The 22,384-nt window shown below is 38.7% G+C and overlaps 1 long non-coding RNA gene across 1 annotated transcript in view; it reads right to left on the bottom strand.

Moving 5' to 3' along the window:
* Positions 1 to 22,384, bottom strand: part of LOC132342159 (uncharacterized) — a 56,535-nt gene that overhangs the window by 14,328 nt on the left and 19,823 nt on the right. The window contains exon 2 of the long non-coding RNA XR_009490407.1: positions 18,057 to 18,134. This is a non-coding gene — a long non-coding RNA (uncharacterized lncRNA). The remainder of the gene's footprint in view (positions 1 to 18,056; positions 18,135 to 22,384) is intronic.

The following is a 22,384-nucleotide window of genomic DNA, read 5'->3' as shown; positions in this document are numbered from 1 at the left end:
CCACACAGTCAAAGGCTTTAGTGTACTCAGTGAAGCAGAAGTCGGTCTTTTTCTGTAATTCTCTTCCTTTTTCTATGATCCAGCGGATGTTGGCAACTTGATCTCTGGTTCCTCTGCCTTTTCTACATCCAGCTTGAACATCTAGAAGTTCTTGGTTCACATACTGCTCTTGCCCTAGAGTATTCTTGACCTAGAGTTCAATATTTGTTTTTTTTCTTTTGATGTAAAATTTACATACAGTCAAACGCACAAGTGTTGCTGAGTTCTAAAATATGCAAATATTTGCATAATCCAAAGCCCTTTATGACAACATCACTATCATCCCAGAAAGATGCTATATGTCCCTTCCTCATCACACATCCTAAAACCATTTCAGGAAGACCATTGTTCAATTTTTTCCCTCATTGATTGATTTATTATTTTAGAACCTCATAAAAATAAAATAGCATAGTATACACATTTTTTGGTCTGGATCATAGGTTAGTATATGTGTAGTTTTACAACATTCCCACCAACAATACATGTTTTCCAGTTGTGCACATACTTACCTAATTTGCTGACAATATAATTTTATTCCTTCTGGTGTATGTTGTGGTATGTCCACGTAGTTGTAATTTGACAACTAACAATGTTGAACATTTTTATGTGCATATTTCACATGGGTGTTAATGCGTCTGTTCAATTCTTTGCTCAATTTTGTTGAGCTGCTTTTTTATCATTGGATAGTAGGAGTTTTCAATATACCCAGCATCCCGGTCCTTTGTCAGGTATGCGTTTTGCAATATATATTTTTGTCAGATCTGTGGTAGTCCTGTTCAGTTTATTAATGCTGCCTTTTGTTAATTAGTTTTTGATTCTGACAAGTCTAACTTATCACTTTTTTCTATTATGGTTATTGCTTCCAATTTTAGAACTTTGCTTCCACACAAATCACAATGATACTACCTTGTATTTCGCTTCAAAAGCTTTATGATTTTTGCTGCAGTATTGTTCAGTTTCAAAATATTTTCTATTTTCTCTGGTGATTTCTTTGCTAAAGACAGTAGAGGAGTTTTCTGTTTTTTCAGTGATTTTTCCCAGATGTTGTATTGTTCTTGATTTCTAGTTTAATTGTTATACTCAGAAAACATATCTTGTATGCTTTTATTTTTTTAATTTATTAAGACATGTTGCAGATTCTGGTGTATGATCTATCACAGTGAACATATCACATGCTCTTGAAAGGAATGTGTATTCTGTAGATGTTGAGAATAATGTTTTAAAAATAACATTTATGTCAAGGTGGTGGTAGCTTGTTCATATCTATCTATGTCTTCACTGATTTTCTTTATATAGTTCTATCAACTGCTGAAAAATAGTGTTAAAAATTCTTCAATTACGATTGTAGAATAATTTTATTGCTCCTTTTGATTCCATTACTATTATTTTATGAAATTTGAAGCTGTTCTGAGAGAAAAACATTTATAAATATTGTCCTTCCAAGGAACTGATCCTTCTAGTCTTATGAAAAGGCTCTCTTTCTTTTCAGCGCACTTAATTCCTTCCTGAAGTTTGAATTTTGATGCGGTATCATTTTTCAGCCTGAAGAATTCCCATTAACGTTTCTCCAAGGGCATATCTGTTGACAACGAATTCTCTTTTCCTTATCTAAAGTTGTCTTTATTTAGCCTTTGTCATTTTTGCTGAATATAGAAATTTGAGTTGTCAATTTTTTTTTTCTATTCTATCAGAACTCTAACTACATTGTTCCATGGCCTTGTTCACCTATTAGAATGTGTTACTTTTGTCTAGATGTTTTCAAGATTTTCCTCTTCATTTTCAGGACTCAGTAATTTTACTGTGATGAACCAAAGTTTGGTTTTATTTTACTTTTTCACATTTGGAGTTCCCTTATTATTTTCAAGCAGCCTAGTGAAGTATAATAGGCATACCCTTATCAGCATGTATTTATTATAATAAGTGTACACTTTACATATACACTTTAATATATATATACTCAAGAAAACACCACATAATCAAAATAATGAGCATATTTCTTACCCTAGAAAGTTTTCTTCTCTTTGTAATTTTCCATTTTTCATCTCATTCACAAATTCTTTGATCTCCTTTCCAACACTATATGTTACCTTGCATTTCCTAGAATTTCATGCAAATGAATTTCTGCAATGTATCCACCTTTTTGTCTAGCTGCTTTCAGTCAAGGTAATTATTTTGAAATTCATGTTACTGTATATGTTACTAGCCTAATCTTTTACAGTGATGATGGTATTCTACTTTATGGATGTACTGTATTATGTTTACATATTCACCTACTGATGAACATTTAGATTGTTTCTTCTTTGGGACCCTTACAAACGAAGGTGTAACATTCATGTTCAGGATCGGTGGGGGGCGAACATATGTATACCTGTGACTGATTCATGTTGATGTATGGCAAAAAACATCACAATATTGTAATTATTCTTCTCACTGTTCTTGGGTAAATACCTAGGTGTGGAAAGGCTGGGTCATTTGTATGAGCCAGAAGCAGAAGTCACAGCCATTTTTCACATTTTCTTCTCTCAGTCTGTTCTCCTAGGACTCAGTTAACATGCCTATTAGACATTTCATTCATGTCTCACAGATCCCTAAGGTGCCCATCCTTTTTCTCCTCTCTTTTCCTCCCACTTCTTCATATTAGACAAATTCTACTGCTGTATCTTCAAGATTACTTATCTTTTCTTCTGCCATATTATTTGGCCTAAATCTATTCAGTAAGTTTAAACTTCAAACATTTCATTTTAAATTCTAAAATTTTCATTGAATTTTATCTTTTCATTCATTATGAGTACACTTTTCTTTACTTATTCAGCACAATTATAAAATTCATTTAAAAATCCTGTATACTATTACTAACATCTGGGTCATTTATGGGTTGAATCTCTATTTGCTTTTGAGACTGGGTCATATTTTCCTGTTCTTCTTTGCTGATGAGTTTTATATTGTATCATATTATGAACTCTATGATTTTGAAAATCTAGGTTCTGTCTTATTCCTTCAAATAGTGTCAAATTTTGGTTTGTAGGTAGTTACTTGGTTGATCTCATATTGGACTCTGTGCTTCATGGATTGAGTTTCACATGTATGCATAAAAATCAACCAGGTATCTTCTGCAAAGCGTGAATATAACATTTGGAGATCGCACTCTCTTGCTCTCACCATTTTAGGGATTTTCCCCCTCACTCTCCAATGTCTCTGATAGTTCTAGACCCTGTCCTTTCTTTCTTCTGGCCAGAAAGACTACATGTTTCCTTGCTTGATAATAGTCACTCAGGGTGGCATCAGCCTCAGGCTGCTGTTAACCTTTCAGTTCAGTTCAGTCGCCCAGTCGTGTCCGACTCTTTGCAACCCCATGAATCACAGCACGCCAGACCTCCCTGTCCATCACCAACTCTCGGAGTTTACTCAGACTCACGTCCATTGAGTCGGTGATACCATCCAGCCATCTCATCCACTGTCATCCCCTTCTCTTCCTGCCCCCAATCCCTCCCAGCATCAGGGTCTTTTCCAATGAGTCAACTCCTCACATAAGGTGGTCAAAGTATTGGAGTTTCAGCTTTAGCATCAGTCCTTCCAATGAACACCCAGGACTGATCTCCTTTAAATGGACTGGTTGGATCTCCTTGCAGTCCAAGGGACTCTCAACAGTCTTCTCCAACACCGCAGTTCAAAAGCATCAATTCTTCGGTGCTCAGCTTTCTTCACAGTCCAACTCTCACATCCATACATGACCACTGGAAAAACCATAGCCTTGACTAGAAGGACTTTTGTTGCCAAAGTAGTGTCTCTGCTTTTGAATATGCTATCTAGGTTGGTCATAACTTTCCTTCCAAGGAGTAAGCATCTTTTAATTCCATGGCTGCAATCACCATCTGCAGTGATTTTGGAACCCAGAAAAATAAAGTCTGACACTGTTTCCACTGTTTCTCCATCTATTTCCCATGAAGTGATGGGAACCAGATGCCATGATCTTCATTTTCTGAATGTTGAGCTTTAAGCCAACTTTTTCACTCTCCTCTTTCACTTTCATCAAGAGGCTTTTGAGTTCCTCTTCACTTTCTGCCATAAGGGTGGTGTCATCTGCATATCTGAGGTTATTGATATTTCTTCCGGCAATCTTGATTCCAGCTTATGCATCCTCCAGCCCAGCATTTCTCATGATGTACTCTGCATATAAGTTAAACAAACAGGGTGACAATATACAGCCTTGACGTACTCCTTTTCCTATTTGGAACCAGTCTGTTGTCCCATGTCCAGTTCTGACTGTTGCTTCCTGACTTGCATATAGATTTCTCAAGAGGCAGGTCAGGTGGTCTGGTATTCCCATCTCTTTCAGAATTTTCCACAGTTTATTGTGATCCACACAGTCAAAGGCTTTGGCAGAGTCAATAAAGCAGAAATAGATGTTTTTCTGGAACTCTCTTGCTTTTTCCATGATCCAGCGGGTGTTGGCAATTTGATCTCTGGTTCCTCTGCCTTTTCTAAAACCAGCTTGAACGTGTGGAAGTTCATGGTTCATGTATTGCTGAAGCCTGGCTTGGAGAATTTTGAGCATTGGTTTACTAGCGTGTGAGATGAGTGCAATTGTGTGGTAGTTTGAGCATTCTTTGGCATTGCCTTTCTTTGGGATTGGAATGCAAACTGCCCTTTTCCAGTCCTGTGGCCACTGCTGAATTTGCCAAATTTGCTGGCATATTGAGTGCAGCACTTTCACAACATCATCTTTTAGGATTTGAAATAGCTCAACTGGGATTCCATCACCTCCACTAGCTTTGTTCGTAGTGACGCTTCCTAAGGCCCACTTGATTTCACATTCCAGGATGTCTGGCTTTAGGTGAGTGATCACACCATCGTGATTATCTGGGTCATGAAGATCTTTTTTGTACAGTTCTTCTATGTATTCTTGCCACCTCGTCTTAATATCTTCTGCTTCTGTTAGGTCCATATCATTGCTGTCCTTTATTGAGCCCATCTTTGCATGAAATGTTCCCTTGATATCTCTAATTTCTTGAAGAGATCTCTAGTCTTTCCCATTCTGTTGTTTTCCTCTATCTCTTAGCATTGATCGCTGAAGAAGGCTTTCTTATCTCTTCTTGCTATTCTTTGGAACTCTGCATTCAGATGCTTATATCTTTCCTTTTCTCCTTTGCTTTTTGCTTCTCTTCTTTTCACCGCTGTTTGGTAAGCCTCCTCAGACAGACATTTTGCTTTTTTTGCATTTCTTTTTCTTGGGGATGGTCTTGATCCCTGTCTCCTGTACAATGTCATGAACCTCCATCCACAGTTCATCAGGCACTCTATCAGATCTAGTCCCTTAAATCTATTTCTCACTTCCACTGTATAATCATAAGCGATTTGATTTAGGTCATACCTGAATGGTCTAGTGGTTTTCCCCACTTTCTTCAATTTAAGTCTGAATTTGGCAATAAGGAGTTCATGATCTGAGCCACCGTCAGCTCCTTGTCTTGTTTTTGCTGAGTGTATAGAGCTTCTCCATCTTTGGCCGCAAAGAATATAATCAATCTGATTTCAGTGTTGACCATCTGGTGACGTCCATGTGTAGTCTTTTCTTGTGTTGTTGGAAGAGGGTGTTTGCTATGACCAGTGCATTCTCTTGGCAAAACTCTATTAGTCTTTGCCCTGCTTCATTCTGTACTCCAAGGCCAAATTTGCCTGTTACTCCAGGTGTTTCTTGACTTCCTACTTTTGCATTCCAGTCCCCTATAATGAAAAGGACATCTTTTTGGGGTGTTAGTTCTAATTGGTCTTATAGGTCTTCATAGAACCATTCAACTTCAGCTTCTTCAGTGTTACTGTTTGGGGCATAGGTTTGGATTACCGTGATATTGAATGGTTTGCCTTGGAAATGAACAGAGATCATTCTGTCGTTTTTGAGATTGCATCCAAGTACTGCATTTCAGACTCTTTTGTTGACCATAAGGGCTATTCCATATCTCCTAAGGGATTCCTGCCCACAGTAGTAGATATAATGGTCATCTGAGTTAAGTTCACCCATTCCAGTCCATTTTAGTTCGCTGATTCCTAGAATGTCGACGTTCACTCTTGCCATCTCCTGTTTGACCACTTCCAATTTGCCTTGATTCTTGGACCTAACATTCCAGGTTCCTATGCAATATTGCTCTTTACAGCATCGGACCTTGCTTCTATCACCAGTCACATCCACAGCTGGGTATTGTTTTTGCTTTGGCTCCATCCATCCCTTCATTCTTTCTGGAGTTAGTTCTCCAGTAGCATATTGGGCACTTACTGACCTGGGGAGTTCCCCTTTCAGTATCCTATCATTTTGCCTTTTCATACTGTTCATGGGTTAAAAGCCATTTTAAAAGAGGGAACAGGGGAGTCTTCTTCCAAATGTCACTCCCCTCTAGAATCTACTTTTCTTCTTGAGGTGTCTTGAGGTAGTTGTTTTTCGTATCTCATCCAGGGTTTATGGTTCTAATTTACCGCAAGTTCAGTCAATTAGGAAATTACTTGGACACCACACAGGAAGTGGTACCCTCAGTAATTGACTTTTGAAGTGTTCTGCTACTCTCTGAATTCTGTTTCCTCTGAAGATTTTCTCCTACCTATTTGTTTGGGCCCCTTTCATGGTAAAACTTTTCCTGAATGTCTGGTGATCCTTGGTTGTGCATCCTTGGTTGATGCAATATCAGGCAGATTAAAAGATCCACCCTGCTGGCTGGATCTTACTCAGTGGCAGATTTTTCTTTCTTTTTTTAGCTTTTCTAAATGTTTTGTTTTTTTTTTAATAATTAAATATTGAAAATTTTACAAAAATGTTAAATGATTGAGGTTCTTTTCATTTTTTCCCCCTCAAAGGTTCTGAACATAAATGGATCTTTTCTTAAGGGCAACCTTGTTGATATTTCCTCATTATTTTGGTGCAGCTCCCTCAGATGTGCAGGTCTTCTCTTTGGAGTTGCTCTGTTATAGACAGATAACCTCTGAAATCAATTTCATACTGAAAATATATTAGTTAAGATGGCTGTCAATCATACAGATAAAAATAATTAATGAAATTCCTTTTTCAGGTATGTTGCATACACTTTACTTATACTCTCTTTGGTTTTTCTCAATGAACACTTCCCTATTGACTAAATTAGATATTTCTGTTCAAATAGTAAAACCCAAAACAAGCAGAAACTCCTCAAAATCTTAAATTTTTTAAATTGCTGGATGGTGTGATATCCCTATTACCTTTATTTTCATTGGAATTTTATTTTATCCTCTGTAAGAGAGGCTTCTTTCTCACATGAATTCTATGTTATGAGTATACCGAACTCCTTGCATGCATGCATGCTAGGTTGCTTCTGTCGTGTTGGACTCTTTGCAACCCCATGGACTGTAGCTCACCAGGCTCCTCTGTCCAGGGGATTCTCCAGGCAAGAATAGTGGAGAGGGTTGCCACGCCTTCCTCCAGGGGATCTTCCTGACCCAGGGATAGAACACATGTCTCTTATGTCTCCCACATTGGCAGATGGGTTCTTTACCACTAACGCCACCTGGGAAGCCCCTACCAAACTCCTTACCTTCTGTCAAACAGAGCTTAAAGACTTTTTCAGTTTTGTGACTTTCCACAGAATATACTTTCTTCCTAAAACTCCCTCTTTCTTTCTACATTTAGCTACAGAGCTTCTACTTTCCTTCATTATTCAGCATAGTGATTTCTTCTGTGAGTGCCTCTGACTTTTCCAGACAGACTTGTTCTGACTCATTCATTCTATATTTAACTGAAACAGTGCACTTAACTCTATTGATAGACTTACTTTTTCTCTTGTAATAACTTTGTTCATATGTCTTTCTTACTGGTCTGTGAATTCCATAAAGGCAAGGACTCACATTACTTTTTGAAACCAATCTTACCAACTGACAGCTCTCCATTAATGACCAGAGATCCACACCAATCACATTCCATATTCTCTTTGTAGTAAGAGTCACATTACCCCAGTTCAGTTCAGTTCACTTCAGTTCAGCCACTCAGTCATGTCAGACTCTTTGCAACCCTATGGACTGCAACACGCCAAGCTTCCCTGTTATCACCAGCTCCTGGAGTTTGCTCAAACTCGTGTCCACCAAGTCAGTGATGCCATCCAACCATCTCATCCTCTATTATCCCCTTTTCCTCCTGCCTTCAATCTTTCCTAGCATCAGGGTCTTTACCAATGAGTCAGTACTTCACATCAGGTGGCCAAAGTACTGGAGTTTCAGCTTCAGTATCAGTCCTTCCAATGAATATTCAAGACTGATTTCCTTTAGGATAGACTGGTTGGATCTCCTTGTACTCTAAGGGACTCTCAAGAGTCTTCTCCAACACCACAGTTCAAAAGCATCAGTTCTTTAGCGCTCAGCTTTCCTGATAGCTCAGGTTGTAAAGAATTTGCCGGTAATGCAGGAGACCCCAGTTCAATTCCTGGGTCAGGAAGATCTGCTGTAGAAGGGACAGGTTACCCACACCAGTATTCTTGGGCTTCACTTGTGGCTCAGCTGGTAAAGAACTCACCTGCAATGCAGGAGACCTGGGTTCGATCCTAGGGTTGGGAAGATTCCCTAGAGAGGGGAACGGCTAACCACTCCAGTATTCTGGCCTAGAGAATTCAGTCCATGGTGTCCCAAAGAATTTGATGCAGCTGGACAACTTTCACTTTCAGGTTACCCAAGGGAGACCTTATACTTTCATTATGGAATTATTATTTAGCTAAAAAATGAATATATATACATATGTGTACATTGTATATGTATATATGTGTCATAAACATTTTATTAGCTGAAGCTATTTTATATTCAAGTATTTAAAATTCCAAGTTATGATAATTTAGAGTCTCATTCAATAAGCTTAAATGCTTGCGTTATAGGTAGTACAGAGTCTGTTACCCTTTTATCCACTATGATTTCTGTTGTGGAATTTAATATGAGAAAGAAGATTGTTTTTGTAATGAATTCACAAATGTGTTTCCATTTTGAAATACTGGGTATTCATGTGTGCAGGTGTCAGCTGGATAAACATATATAATAGCCTTTAAAGTAGTAGATTTTACACAATGATTGACATGGAATTAGTACTTATAAAATAATCTGTGGAGGCTTGTTTCAATTATAAGGGACAAACTACAGACCTGGTATATAGAAGGAGCCCTGAGTAATACTTTTTCCAGATCTTCATGGTACTAAACTGTTTGAAGGAGAATCAACAGCTGTTGTGTGAATCTATTGAAGCATTAGGAAAAATTTATTCTCCAAGTAAATTTAGCTTAAAACTCTGTAGACTCTTTTGAGGATTTCAAACAGATGCAATCCTTCATATCTACAAGGAACTAGACATGAAATCCTAAAAATAAATAAAAGTGAAATTATAATGGAGTCTATCTATACTTTAAGCAAATCTAGTGTGATTTTTATTACACTCAAATGAAATGTGTCTCTGAAAATAAGTGTGCCACCAATTTCCTGAGAATTCTTTTAAATTTCCTCACCCCAAGGTGAAGAAAACGAAAATTTAAAATCATGAGAATGTTTCCTTTACCAGATGGAATCTAGAGACTTGAAGAAATAAGAAGAAAGGATGAAATGTGACCAAAGCAACTATAACATGTTAACATTTTGCTTTGCTGGACAAATGCACCTATGGTGAGTACATGGGCCACCAGAAGGCAGGACAGGGGGTTGTGGTGTTGAATGGAGGTGGGTCCTTAACTGAAACTCCCTTTGATGTGCACCACCTTCCCTCGTGGCTCAGATGGTAAAGAGTGTGCCTGCAATGCAGGAGACCTGGGTTCAATTCCTGGGTTGGGAATATCTCCTGGAGGAGGAAATGGCAACCCACTCCAGAATTCTTGCCTGAAGAATTCCATGGACAGAGGAGCCTTGTAGGCCCATGGGGGTCACAAAGAGTTGGACACGACTAAGCAACTAACATTTTACTTGGTGTGCACTGGCTTTGCACCCAGTCTGGTGTAGGGAAGACAGCTTTCCTCCCTGGGGTCTCTCAGCTAGGTAAATGCTTATGGTTAGACCTGAAAACACATGCAAAATTTTGGCCTGGAGCCAGGCTCCCCAAATGCCAATATAAATGACTGTTATTTTCCTTAAACTGAAGCATTGTCTTCAAGGAATAAATTAGTCTGACCTTAAGAACTGACTCATTTGAAAAGACCTTGATGCTGGGAAAGATGGAGGGCAGATGGAGAAGGGGACGACAGAAGATGAGATGGTTAGATGGCATCACCGATTCAATGGACATGGGTTTAAGTAGACTCCAGGAGTTGGTGATGGACAGGGGGCCTGGTGTGGTGCGGTTCATGGGATAGCAAAGAGTCAGACATGACTGAGTGACTGAACTAAACTGAACTGAACATCTATGAAAAAAAGTTAAGATGGAGATAAATAATTCAATAAGCTATACAGATCAGTTCATAGTCTTAGAGTTAATATTGTGCTAGGTGGATCATTACCATGTTTGCAGATAACATTTAGGTTTAAATTTTAATTCAAATTTGCTTATTTAAATATTAAAATAATAGTGCATGTGTGCATGCTAAGTAGCTTCTATTGTGTCCAACTCTTTGCAATCCGATGGACCATAGCCTGCCAAGCTCCTCTGTCAATTGGATTCTCTAGGCAAGAATATTGGAGTGGGCTGTCAAGTCCTCCTCCAAGGTATCTTACCCACCCAGGGATCCAACCCACTTTACCACTAGTGCCACCTGGGAAGCTCAAAATAGCCATACAAAAAATAGTCAATCGATCTTTGACAATGGTGCAAGGATAATTCAATAGAAAAAATGATAGTTTTTCAACAATTGGTGTGGGTACAATTGTACATTCATATTTGTTTGTTTGTTTGTTTTCCTTGCTTGTGCAGGCACACAGTCATGTGCATCTATTTGCAAACTCATGAACTGCAGTCTGCCAGGCTCCCCTGTCCATGGGATTCTACAGGCAAGAATTCTGGAATGGGTTGCCATTCCCTTCTTCAGGGGATCTTCCCAACCCAGGGCTCAAACTCTTATCTCTTGCATCTCCTTCATTGAGAGGCAGTTCTTTACTAGCTGAGCCACCAGCACCCCCCCCCCCTTTTTTTTTCTTATCTAGGATTAACTTAGCTTAAAAACAAAAAAAAGTTATCAATTCACTCTTCTCAACTTAACTGGACAGTCTATCTGTGGTATAACTGCCAGTAAAATATAAATGTTTGTAAAACAAACATTTTTACAATTTGATGGCCCCTAGCTTTTTTTTTTCTTTCTTCACAGAAAGGAAAGAAATAATATGAAAACAGCTCAATGTATACACTGACAAATAAAAATATATGAGGAAAGAGGATCACAAGGTTTGATTTAACTGGAGAAACAGAGGAGATTGGTCTATGTTAAAAAAAATGCCAATCCTGAAAAGTTGAGTGTGAAGATTTTAGAGCAATATTATTATTATTTTATAGCAATAAAATATATTATTCATTTGTATGTGAATTACATTTTGAAATGACAATATTTTGGATTTATTTTATTAAATAAAAATGTTTTTAAAATTTAAAAATAATGACATGAAGATCTGTATCAGTCATCAAGTAACAGACATAAGGATACATGAAAGAATGAAATGATAGTAAAAAAAAATCATAGAATGCTGAAAGGCTTTGAAAAATATAGGAGATAAAAGAATTTAAAATGGAAAATGATTGAAACTAGTCAAATACCACAATGATGTTGGTGCTTAACTGATTAAATTCCACTTCCCAGGTATTAAAAATATTTTCCTTTTAACAAATTGGCCTATGAAGGTTACCACTGAGATGAGCATCTTTTAAAACTAAACAAAGTAGGGATGTCAAATGCTTCCATGTGCTGCTCCCCCAATAACTGCAAAGGCCATTCAGAGGGAAAAGTTGGGATAGTTAGGAGACGATCAATTAACATTTGAAAAGTATAAAACCAATTCCTAAGATGAATGCTTTATATTACATTGGTGGGTCAAATCTTACCAATTTAAAAGAACTTCAGTTCAGTTCAGTTCAGTCACTCAGTCATGCCTGACTCTTAGCGACCCCATGAATTGCAGCACGCCAGGCCTCTCTGTCCATCACCAACTCCCAGAGTTCACCCACACTCATGTGCATTGAGTCAGTGATGCCATCCAGCTGTCTCATCCTCTGTCACCCCCTTCTCCTCCTGCCCCCAATCCCTCCCAGCATCAGAGTCTTTTCCAATGAGTCAACTCTTCGCATGAGGTGGCCAAAGTACTGGAGTTTCAGCCTCAGCATCGGTCCTTCCAATGAACACCCAGGACTGATCTCCTTTAGGATGGACTGGTTGGATTCCTTGCAGTCCAAGGGACTCTCAAGAGTCTTCTCCAACACCACAGTTCAAAAGCATCAATTCTTCAGTGCTCAGCTTTCTTCACAGTCCAACTCTCACATCCATACATGACCACTGGAAAAACCATAGCCTTGACTAGAAGGACCTTTGTTGGCAAAGTAATGTCTCTGCTTTTTAATATGTTTTCTAGGTTGGTCATAACTTTCCTTCCAAGGAGTAAGCGTCTTTTAATTTCATGGCTGCAGTCACCATCTGCAGTGATTTTGGAGCCCCCCAAAAATAAAGTCTGACACTGTTTCCACATCTATTTCCCATGAAATGATGGGACTGGATGCCATTATCTTAGTTTTCTGAATGTTGAGCTTTAAGCCAACTTTTTCACTCTCCTCTTTCACTTTCATCAGGAGGCTTTTTAGTTCCTCTTCACTTTCTGCCAGAAGGGTGGTGTCATCTGCATATCTGAGGTTATTGATACTTCTCCCGGCAATCTTGATTCCAGCTTGTGTTTCTTCCAGCCCAGTGTTTCTCATGATGTACTCTGCATATAAGTTAAATAAGCAGGGTGACAATATACAGCCTTGACGCACTACTTTTCCTATTTGGAACCAGTCTGTTGTTCCATGTAGGCTGCAATAATATAACACTGAATGCCATATTTGCATTTTCAAGATTTAGATATAACCCTTAATCTTGTTTTCCTAGAAAGAGACATTTCTGCTACTGGGTAAAAGAAAACACAATAGTGCAGTCTTGAGATCTCCTTCTGCATATTACTTAAGCCAGAGTAACATTCTGGTATCTCAATTATCACAGCCATTCTTTGTCAGTATATATAAAGTATACAATGAGATTCCAGGTTCAAATCGAATAAGAAAATATATGTTTGTTTCTGTTTATATAATAATTTCTCCTTCAGCTTCTTAAACTTTCATTCACTGTATTAATTCAGCTTTTTAAAATTTGGATATAGTTGCTTTTCAATGCTGAGTTCGTTTCTGCTGTACAACGAAATGAATCAGTCACATGTATACATATATCCCCTTTCTCATGGACCTCCCCTCCAGGTCATCACAGAGCATGGAGCTGAGTTCCCTGCTGCTACACAGAAGGTTACGATTAGCAATTAATATTTTACACATGCTTCCTGATGGCTCAGACAGTAAAGAATCTTCCTGCAATGCGGGAGACTTGGGTTCAATCCCTGAGTTGGGAAGATCCCCTGGAGAAGGGAATGGCAACCCACTCCAGTACTCTTGCCTGCAGAATCCCATGGACAGAGGAGCCTGGTGGGCTACAGTCCAAGGAGTCGCAGAATTGGATACAACCAGGTGACTAACACTTTCTTTTATATATATAGATCTTAATCTCCCAATTTATCTCACCCTCCACTGTCACACGTCTATTCTCTATGTCTGTGTCTCTATTGCTATTGTAAATATGTTCGTCTGTATCCTTTTTGTAGATTCCACATATATGTATTAATATACAACATTTGTTTTTCTCTTTCTGATTAAAATCAGTGATTAACTCTCTCACTTTCTCAGCTTCTAATATAAGACAGTCTGTGTCCCAGTTAATAGTAGAGGGAAAATATAAAAAGAGAAGAGAGGCCAAACAGTGGATTTAATACTTAGTAGCCCTTTCTTCTACATAACAAAATTAATGGCTCCCACTTGCATTTCTCTTCAGTGAGTTCTAGATCAAAGCAGGGTCGAGGACTGTAAAACATGTGAAGGAATCTTAACGTGATTTATTTATAAACATAAAGTGACCCTCCCACTCTCTTTATTACTCATACTAGATAAAAAATCTACTAGTTGTTTTCATTTCCTCCTATAGAAAGGAGTTAACCAAAGATACAGGCTCTAAGAATAACATCAAGATATGCCAATGTTTTGTTTAGTTTTTAGTTTTTTAAGATTGGTAATGGGCTTCATTTGATTATATAAGAACATTTAAGTATTATTATAATACACAATTTCTATGTTTTGAACCACTGTTGTTGTTTAGCCACTACGTCATACCCAACTCTTCTGTGACCCCATAGAATGTAGCCCTGCCAGGCTCCTCTGTCCATGGGATTTCCCAGGGAAGAATACTGAAGTGGGTAGCATTTCCTCCTCCAGGGGATCTTCGCAGCCAGGGATGAAACCCTCATCTCCTGCATTGTCAGGTGGTTCTTTACCACTAAGCCAGCTGGGAAGCCCTCTTTGAACCATTATTCCACTTTAAATTTTTTTATGAAATGTTAATGATTTATTTGGTTTTAGAAACTGAGCTTCTAAAAAATAGGTTAAATTAATTAGCATAATAACGATGAAAAGTAAGGTGATTAAAAAATACATTCAGAAGTTTTTGTTTTATTGTTATTATCATTACTGTTTTGAAGTAGGAAAGTACGCTGTATATATAGATAAAAGAGAAAAAAAAATTAAGCATCAGACCCTCCAATTCCTAGACTCCAAGCTACTTTCAAAAAGTTTTCTTCCTATTTCTCCAATAAAACCATATTGTTCTACTTTCTTCACAATGTCTCACCTTGGCATTTTTACTCAGTTTCCCCTAGTTAAATACCCTCCCCCTTCTCTCTCACCGGAAATCTACAAATCTCTGAAGCCCAGCTCCAGTGGAGCTCTTTTTAGCCACCAAACAATTTCTCCCTCTCCTGGATCTGCATCCAAGGATCATATCAACTGTACATTGGTACAGCATATCATCCAACATCCATATTGATTAGTTAGCTATACTTTTTTGTTCACTGGAAATTGCACCATATCAATTGTAACTTGTATAATTCTACTTCTGCTGAAAGTGAAAGTCACTCAGTTGTGTCCAACTCTTTACGACCCCATGGACTATACAGTCCATGGAATTCTCCAGGTTAGAATACTGGAGTGGGTAGTCTTTCCCTTCTCCAGGGGAGCTTCCCAAGCCAGGGATCGAAACCAGGTCTCCCACGTTGCAGGTAGATTCTTTACCAGCTGAGCCCAAGAATACTGGAGTGGGTAGCCTATCCCTTCTCCAGCGGATATTCCCAACCCAGGAATCAAACTGGGGTCTCCTGCATTGCAGGTGGATTCTTTACCAACTGAGCTATCAGGGAAGCCCCCAATATTAATTCAGCAAATATTCACTGAGCCTCTGCTCTAGAGACTAGGGATAAATGGTGCATTAAAATCAACTCAATTTTTACTCTCAAGGAGCTAACAAGCTTTCATTCATATATTTGACTATAATTTAATTTCAATGTTATATCTTAGTTATATTTCTACATGTTTAGATCTTATGCCTGTAACTACATTTCAAACATGTATAGAACAGTCTCAATTTTTGTATCTGACACAATGGTCAGCATACAGCTCACAAAACACAGAATTAAAGAAAACTGGAAGAATCTTTGGAGATCCATTAAAAAAAGATTGAATTATAGAATAAGAAATTGACAGGGAGAAGACTGAACTGTCTAAAGCCTAAAGTCACATTGTAAGATCTTCTAAGTAGGTATTTACTGATTTGGTGAGCTTGAAGAAATCTCTTGTTCAAAATCTCATGAGAGTCTTTGCCAAACTAACTCCCTCAGTTGCTACTTTACATTTCTCACATCATCAGTAGTTTATTTGGTAACATATTTCAGAGACATATTTTCTATGATTCTCCTTATATTTACAGATGGGAAAATGAGTCAGGAGACAATTTGATAATTTGATTTCTTCAAGAACATGTCAGCTGAATATACCCATTTGATTTACTGGTGAAGATGGATTGATTTCTCCCTAAGATCAAGAGCAAGACAAGGATGTTTCCTCCCTCCACTGCTATTCAACATGGTGCTAAAAGTTCTAATCAGTGCAGTAAGGGAAGAAAAAGAAACAAAGAGCATAACCAATTAGAAGGGAAAAAATGAAAATATCTCTATTTAAAAATAACATGACTGTCTACATAGAAAATCACAAGGAATTTACACAGAAACTCTTAAACTAATAAGTACATTCAGTAATGTCACAGAATAAAAGATCAACACACAACACTAAAAACAAACATGCAGAAACTGAAATCAAAGGATAATGTCATTTATAATCATTCTAATGGAAACCAAATACTTAGGGATTATAGTTAAGAAGACATGTGCAGGATGTGTATAATGAAAATTAAAAATCCTGATAAAATAAATAAAAGATGATGTAAATAAATAGAATTGTCATGTTCAAGTTATATTCATGAATTAGAAGGCTAAATGAGTAAAGATGGCCATTCTCCTCAGTATCGCCTGTAGATTTAATGTAATACCCATCAATATCCCAGCAGGATAATTGTAGACATGGTCAAGTTATTCTAAAATTTATATGGCAATTCACAGACTCTACCAGAGATAAGATAATCTTGAAAAAGAAGAATGAAGTGATTAAAATTACTCTCACCAATATAAAGTCTTACTTATAGCTGTAGTCTAGTGGTTTTCCCTACTTTCTTCAATTTAAGTCTGAATTTGGCAATAAGGAGTTCATGGTCTGAGCCACAGTCAGCTCCTGGTCTTGTTTTTGCTGACTATATAGAGCTTCTCCATCTTTGGCTGCAAAGAATATAATCAGTCTGATTTCGGTGTTGACCATCTGGTGATGTCCATGTATAAAGTCTTCTCTTGTGTTGTTGGAAGAGGGTGTTTGTTATGACCAGTGCATTTTCTTGGCAAAACTCTATTAGTCTTTGCCCTGCTTCATTCCGTATTCCAAGGCCAAATTTACCTGTTACTCCAGGTGTTTCTTGACTTCCTACTTTTGCATTCCAGTCCCCTATAATGAAACGGACATCTTTTTTGGGTGTTAGTTCTAAAAGGTCTTGTAGGTCTTCATAGAACCGTTCAACTTCAGCTTCTTCAGCGTTACTGGTTGGGGCATAGACTTGGATTACTGTGATATTGAATGGTTTGTCTTGAAAATGAACAGAGATCATTCTGTCATTTTTGAGATTGCATCCAAGTACTGCATTTCAGACTCTTTTGTTGACCATTATGGCCACTCCATTTCTTCTGAGGGATTCCTGCCCGCAGTAGTAGATATAATGGTCATCTGAGTTAGAGTCACCCATTCCAGTCCATTTCAGTTCACTGATTCCTAGAATGTCGACATTCACTCTTGCCATCTCCTGTTTGACCACTTCCAATTTGCCTTGATTCATGGACCTGACATTCCAGGTTCCTATTGCTCTTTACAGCATTGGACCTTGCTTCTATCACCAGTCACATCCACAGCTGGGTATTCTTTTTGCTTTGGCTCCATCCCTTCATTCTTTCTGGAGTTATTTCTCTACCGATCTCCAGTAGCATATTGGGCTACTCTTTCAGTATCCTATCATTTTGCCTTTTCATACTGTTCATGGGGTTCTCAAGGCAAGAATACTGAAGTGGTTTGCCATTCCCCTCTCCAGTGGTGTTCATGGGGTTCTCAAGGCAAGAAAACTGAAGTGGTTTGCCATTCCCTTCTCCAGTGGACCACATTCTGTCAGACCTCTCCACCATGATCTGCCCATCTTGGGTTGCCCCACGGGCATGGCTTAGTTTCATTGAGTTAGACAAAGCTGTGGTCCTAGTGTGATTAGATTGACTAGTTTTCTGTAAGTATGGTTTCAGTGTGTTTGCCCTCTGATGCCCTCTTGCAACATCTACTGTCTTACTTGGGTTTCTCTTACCTTGGGCGTGAGGTATCTCTTCATGGCTGCTCCAGCAAAGCGCAGCCATTGCTCCTTACCTTGGAGGAGGGGTATCTCCTACGGTGGAAGTGAGAAACAGATTTAAGGGCCTAGATCTGATCAATAGAGTGCCTGATGAACTATGGATGGAGGTTCATGACATTGTACATGAGACAGGGATCAAGACCATCCCCATGGAAAAGAAATGCAAAAAAGCAAAATGGCTGTCTGGGGAGGCCTTACAAATAGCTGTGAAAAGAAGACAAGTGAAAAGCAAAGGAGAAAAGGAAAGATATAAACATCTGAATGCAGAGTTCCAAAGAACAACAAGAAGAGATAAGAAAGCCTTCTTCAGCGATCAATGCAAAGAGATAGAGGAAAACAACAGAATGGGAAACACTAGAGATCTCTTCAAGAAAATTAGAGATACTAAAGAAACATTTCATGCAAAAATGGGCTCGATAAAGGACAGAAATGGTATGGACCTAACAAAAGCAGAAGATATTGAGAAGAAGTGGCAAGAATACACAGAAGAACTGTACAAAAAAGAGCTTCACGACCCAGATAATCACAATGGTGTGATCACTGACCTAGAGCCAGACATCCTGGAATGTGAAGTCAAGTGGGCCTTAGAAAGCATCACTACGAACAAAGCTAGTGGAGGTGATGGAATTCCAGTGGAGCTATTTCAAATCCTGAAAGATGATGCTGTGAAAGTGCTGCACTCAATATGCCAGCAAATTTGGAAAACTCAGCAGTGGCCACAGGACTGGAAAAGATCAGTTTTCATTCCAACCCCAAAGAAAGGCAATGCCAAAGAATGCTCAAACTACCGCACAATTGCATTCATCTCACACACTAGTAAAGTAATGCTCAAAATTCTCCAAGCCAGGCTTCAGAGATATGTGAACTGTGAACTTCCTGATGTTCAAGCTGGTTTTAGAAAAGGCAGAGGAACCAGAGATCAAATTGCCAACATTTGCTGGATCATGGAAAAAGCAAGAGAGTTCCAGAAAAACATCTATTTCTGCTTTATTGACTATGCCAAAGCCTTTGACTGTGTGGATCACAATAAACTGGGGAAAATTCTGAAAGAGATGGGAATACCAGACCACCTGATCTGCCTCTTTAGAAATTTGTATGCAGGTCAGGAAGCAACAGCTAGAACTGGACATGGAACAACAGACTGGTTCCAAATAGGAAAAGGAGTGCGTCAAGGCTGTATATCGTCACCCTGCTTATTTAACTTATATGCAGAGTACATCATGAGAAACGTTGGACTGGAAGAAACACAAGCTGGAATCAAGATTGCCGGGAGAAATATCAGTAACCTCAGATATGCAGATGACACCACCCTTATGGAAGAAAGTGAAGAGGAACTCAAAAGCCTCCTGATGAAAGTGAAAGAGGACAGTGAAAAAGTTGGCTTAAAGCTCAACATTCAGAAAATGAAGATCATGGCATCCGGTCCCATCACTTCATGGGAAATAGATGGAGAAACAGTGGAAACAGTGTGAGACTTTATTTTTCTGGGTTCCAAAATCACTGCAGATGGTGACTGCAGCCATGAAATTAAAAGACGCTTCCTCCTTGGAAGGAAAGTTATGACCAAGCTAGATACCATATTCAAAACCAGAGACATTACTTTGCCAACAAAGGTTCGTCTAGTCAAGGCTATGGTTTTTCCAGTGGTCATGTATGGATGTGAGAGTTGGACTGTGAAGAAGACTGAGCGCTGAGGAATTGATGCTTTTGAACTGTGGTGTTGGAGAAGACTCTTGAGAGTCCCTTGGACTGCAAGGAGATCCAACCAGTCCATTCTGAAGGAGATCAGCCTTGGGATATCTTTGGAAGGAATGATGCTAAAGCTGAAACTCCAGTACTTTGGCCACCTCATGCAAAGAGTTGACTCATTGGAAAAGACTCTGATGCTGGGAGGGATTGGGGGCAGGAGGAGAAGGGGACGACAGAGGATGAGATGGCTGGATGGCATCACTGACTCACTGGATGTGAGTCTCAGTGAACTCCGGGAGTTGGTGATGGACAGGGAGGCCTGGCGTGCTGTGATTCATGTGCTGTCAAAGAGTCGGACACGACTGAGCAACTGATCTGATCTGATCTGATAGCTGCAGTATTCATGACAGTGCAGAGTTGGAGAAATTGATATATAAATCAGTGACATAAAAATATGCAAAAATGTGTAACTTAATTTTGATAAAAGTGCAGAAGCATTTCAGTGGAGTAAGAACTGTTTCTTAACAAACGGTGCTGCAGCAATTGAACACCCACAAGAAAAAAAAAATGAAGCATGATTTACTCCTTACACTTGATACAAAAATTAACTCAAATTTGGTTTAACTGGGTGCATTTAAATGTAAGATATAAAGTTATAAAATTATTAGAAAAAATACAGGATAAAATCTTAAGAATCTAGATCAAGACAAAGAGGTGTTAGGCATGATGCCAATAGCACAATCAATAAAAGGGAAACCATAAGTTAGACTTTTGTCTAAATTTAAAACATCTCAGCAAAAGACTCTTTTAAGTAGATGAAATGATAAACTACAGACTGGCAGAAATTATTTGTAAGCCAGACATACAACACAGAACTAATGTGAAGAGTTTAGAAAGTATTCCCAAAACTCAACAATAACCAACACACAGTTCAAATAGGGAAAGAGGCAAAAGAGATAGACAAATTCCCCCAGAAAGATATGCATATGGTACATAACCACATTAAAAGATGTTGAACATGTTTAGCCCTCAAGGAAATGCAAACTAAAACTACAATAAGATATCATTACATAGATGTCAGAATGGATAAAATTTAAAAATAGTGATAATATGAAATGCTGGTAATAATGTGGAAGAACTGGATCACTCACACACTGCAAGTTAGAATGTAAAGTAGTACAGTCACTCTGGAAAAAGTTTAGCAATTACCATGTGGTGTGGCAACTGCACTCCTGAGTCTTTATCCCAGAGGAATGAAAACATGTTTGCATAAAAATCGGGATACGTTCATAGCGGCTTTATTCATAACAATGCAAAACTGAAATGAATCCAGATGTTCTTCAACAGATGAATGGTTTAGCAAATGCTATTCTGTCCCTTCCATGGAATACTACTCAGAAATAAAAGAAAATGAACTATTGATGCAAGATGTCCCTGGAGTGAATCTCTAGGGAATTATGCCAAGTGTAAAAGCTAAGCTAAGCTAAGTCACTTCAGTCATGTCCAACTCTGTGCGATCCCATAGACGGAAGGCCAACAGGCTCCCCCGTCCCTGGGACTCTCCAGGCAAGAACACTGGAGTGGGTTGCCATTTCCTTCTCCAGTGCATGAAAGTGAAAAGTGAAAGTGAAGTTGCTCAGTCATGTCTGACTCTTAGCGACCCCATGGACTGCAGCCTACCAGGCTCCTCCGCCCATGGGATTTTCCAGGCATGAGTACTGGAGTGGGGTGCCATTGCCTTCTCTGGCCAAGTGTAAAAAGCCATACCTAAAATGTTGCAAGCTGTATGACTCCATTTTGTACAACATTTAAGAAACGACAAAACATGAGCTTGAAGAACAGCTTAGTGATGGGGGAGGGGCCAAGGAAGGTAGGTTTGCTAATAAAAGGGCAACGAAGAGTTCCTCATGGCAGTGGAATTGTTTATCTTGACTGCGGTAATCAACATATGAACCTACACATGTGGTAAAATTGTATACAACTAAATGAAGTGAAGTGAAGTGAAGTGAAGTGAAAGTTGCTCAGTTGTGTCCGACCATTTGTGACCCCATGGACTATACTGTCCATGGAATTCTCCAGGCCAGAATACTGGGGTTGGTAGCCTTTCCCTTCTCCAGGGGATCTTCCCAACCCAGGGTTCAAACCCAGGTCTCCCACATTGCAGGCGGATTCTGTACCAGCTGAGCCACCAGGGAAGCACACCATAAATGAGAACAATTAAACTGGGTAGGTGAACAAATTCTAGGTCAATATTCTGGTGATGAAAATGTGCCATTTTGGGGGGTAAAATTTTAATACAAGTGGAGACTAGGGAAAGTGCACACAGGATTTGTGGTTCAGTCAGTAGTCTTAAACAGCTCTTCTGATTTCATGTGATATCCTCTGTGTCTCAATAATTTAATCATTTCTTGATGGTTCAAAAGACTTTCAGATCTTATACTGTGCCTGGCTCATCAATAATCACATTAGTCATCACGAATAACATTATAGATATGAGACTTGATTTGGATTTGTGGTGACCCTTTTTTGATGTCAATGTTCCTTTAAAAAAATTTTTTTTTCAATGCTCCTTTTTCAATAAAGCAAAGACATTA

The sequence above is a fragment of the Bos taurus genome, chromosome 14 (assembly GCF_002263795.3).
Source record: "Bos taurus isolate L1 Dominette 01449 registration number 42190680 breed Hereford chromosome 14, ARS-UCD2.0, whole genome shotgun sequence".
Classification (NCBI taxonomy): Eukaryota; Metazoa; Chordata; class Mammalia; order Artiodactyla; family Bovidae; genus Bos; species Bos taurus.
The sequence above is the reverse complement of the archived record's forward strand: the minus strand, read 5'-3'. Positions and strand labels throughout refer to the sequence as shown.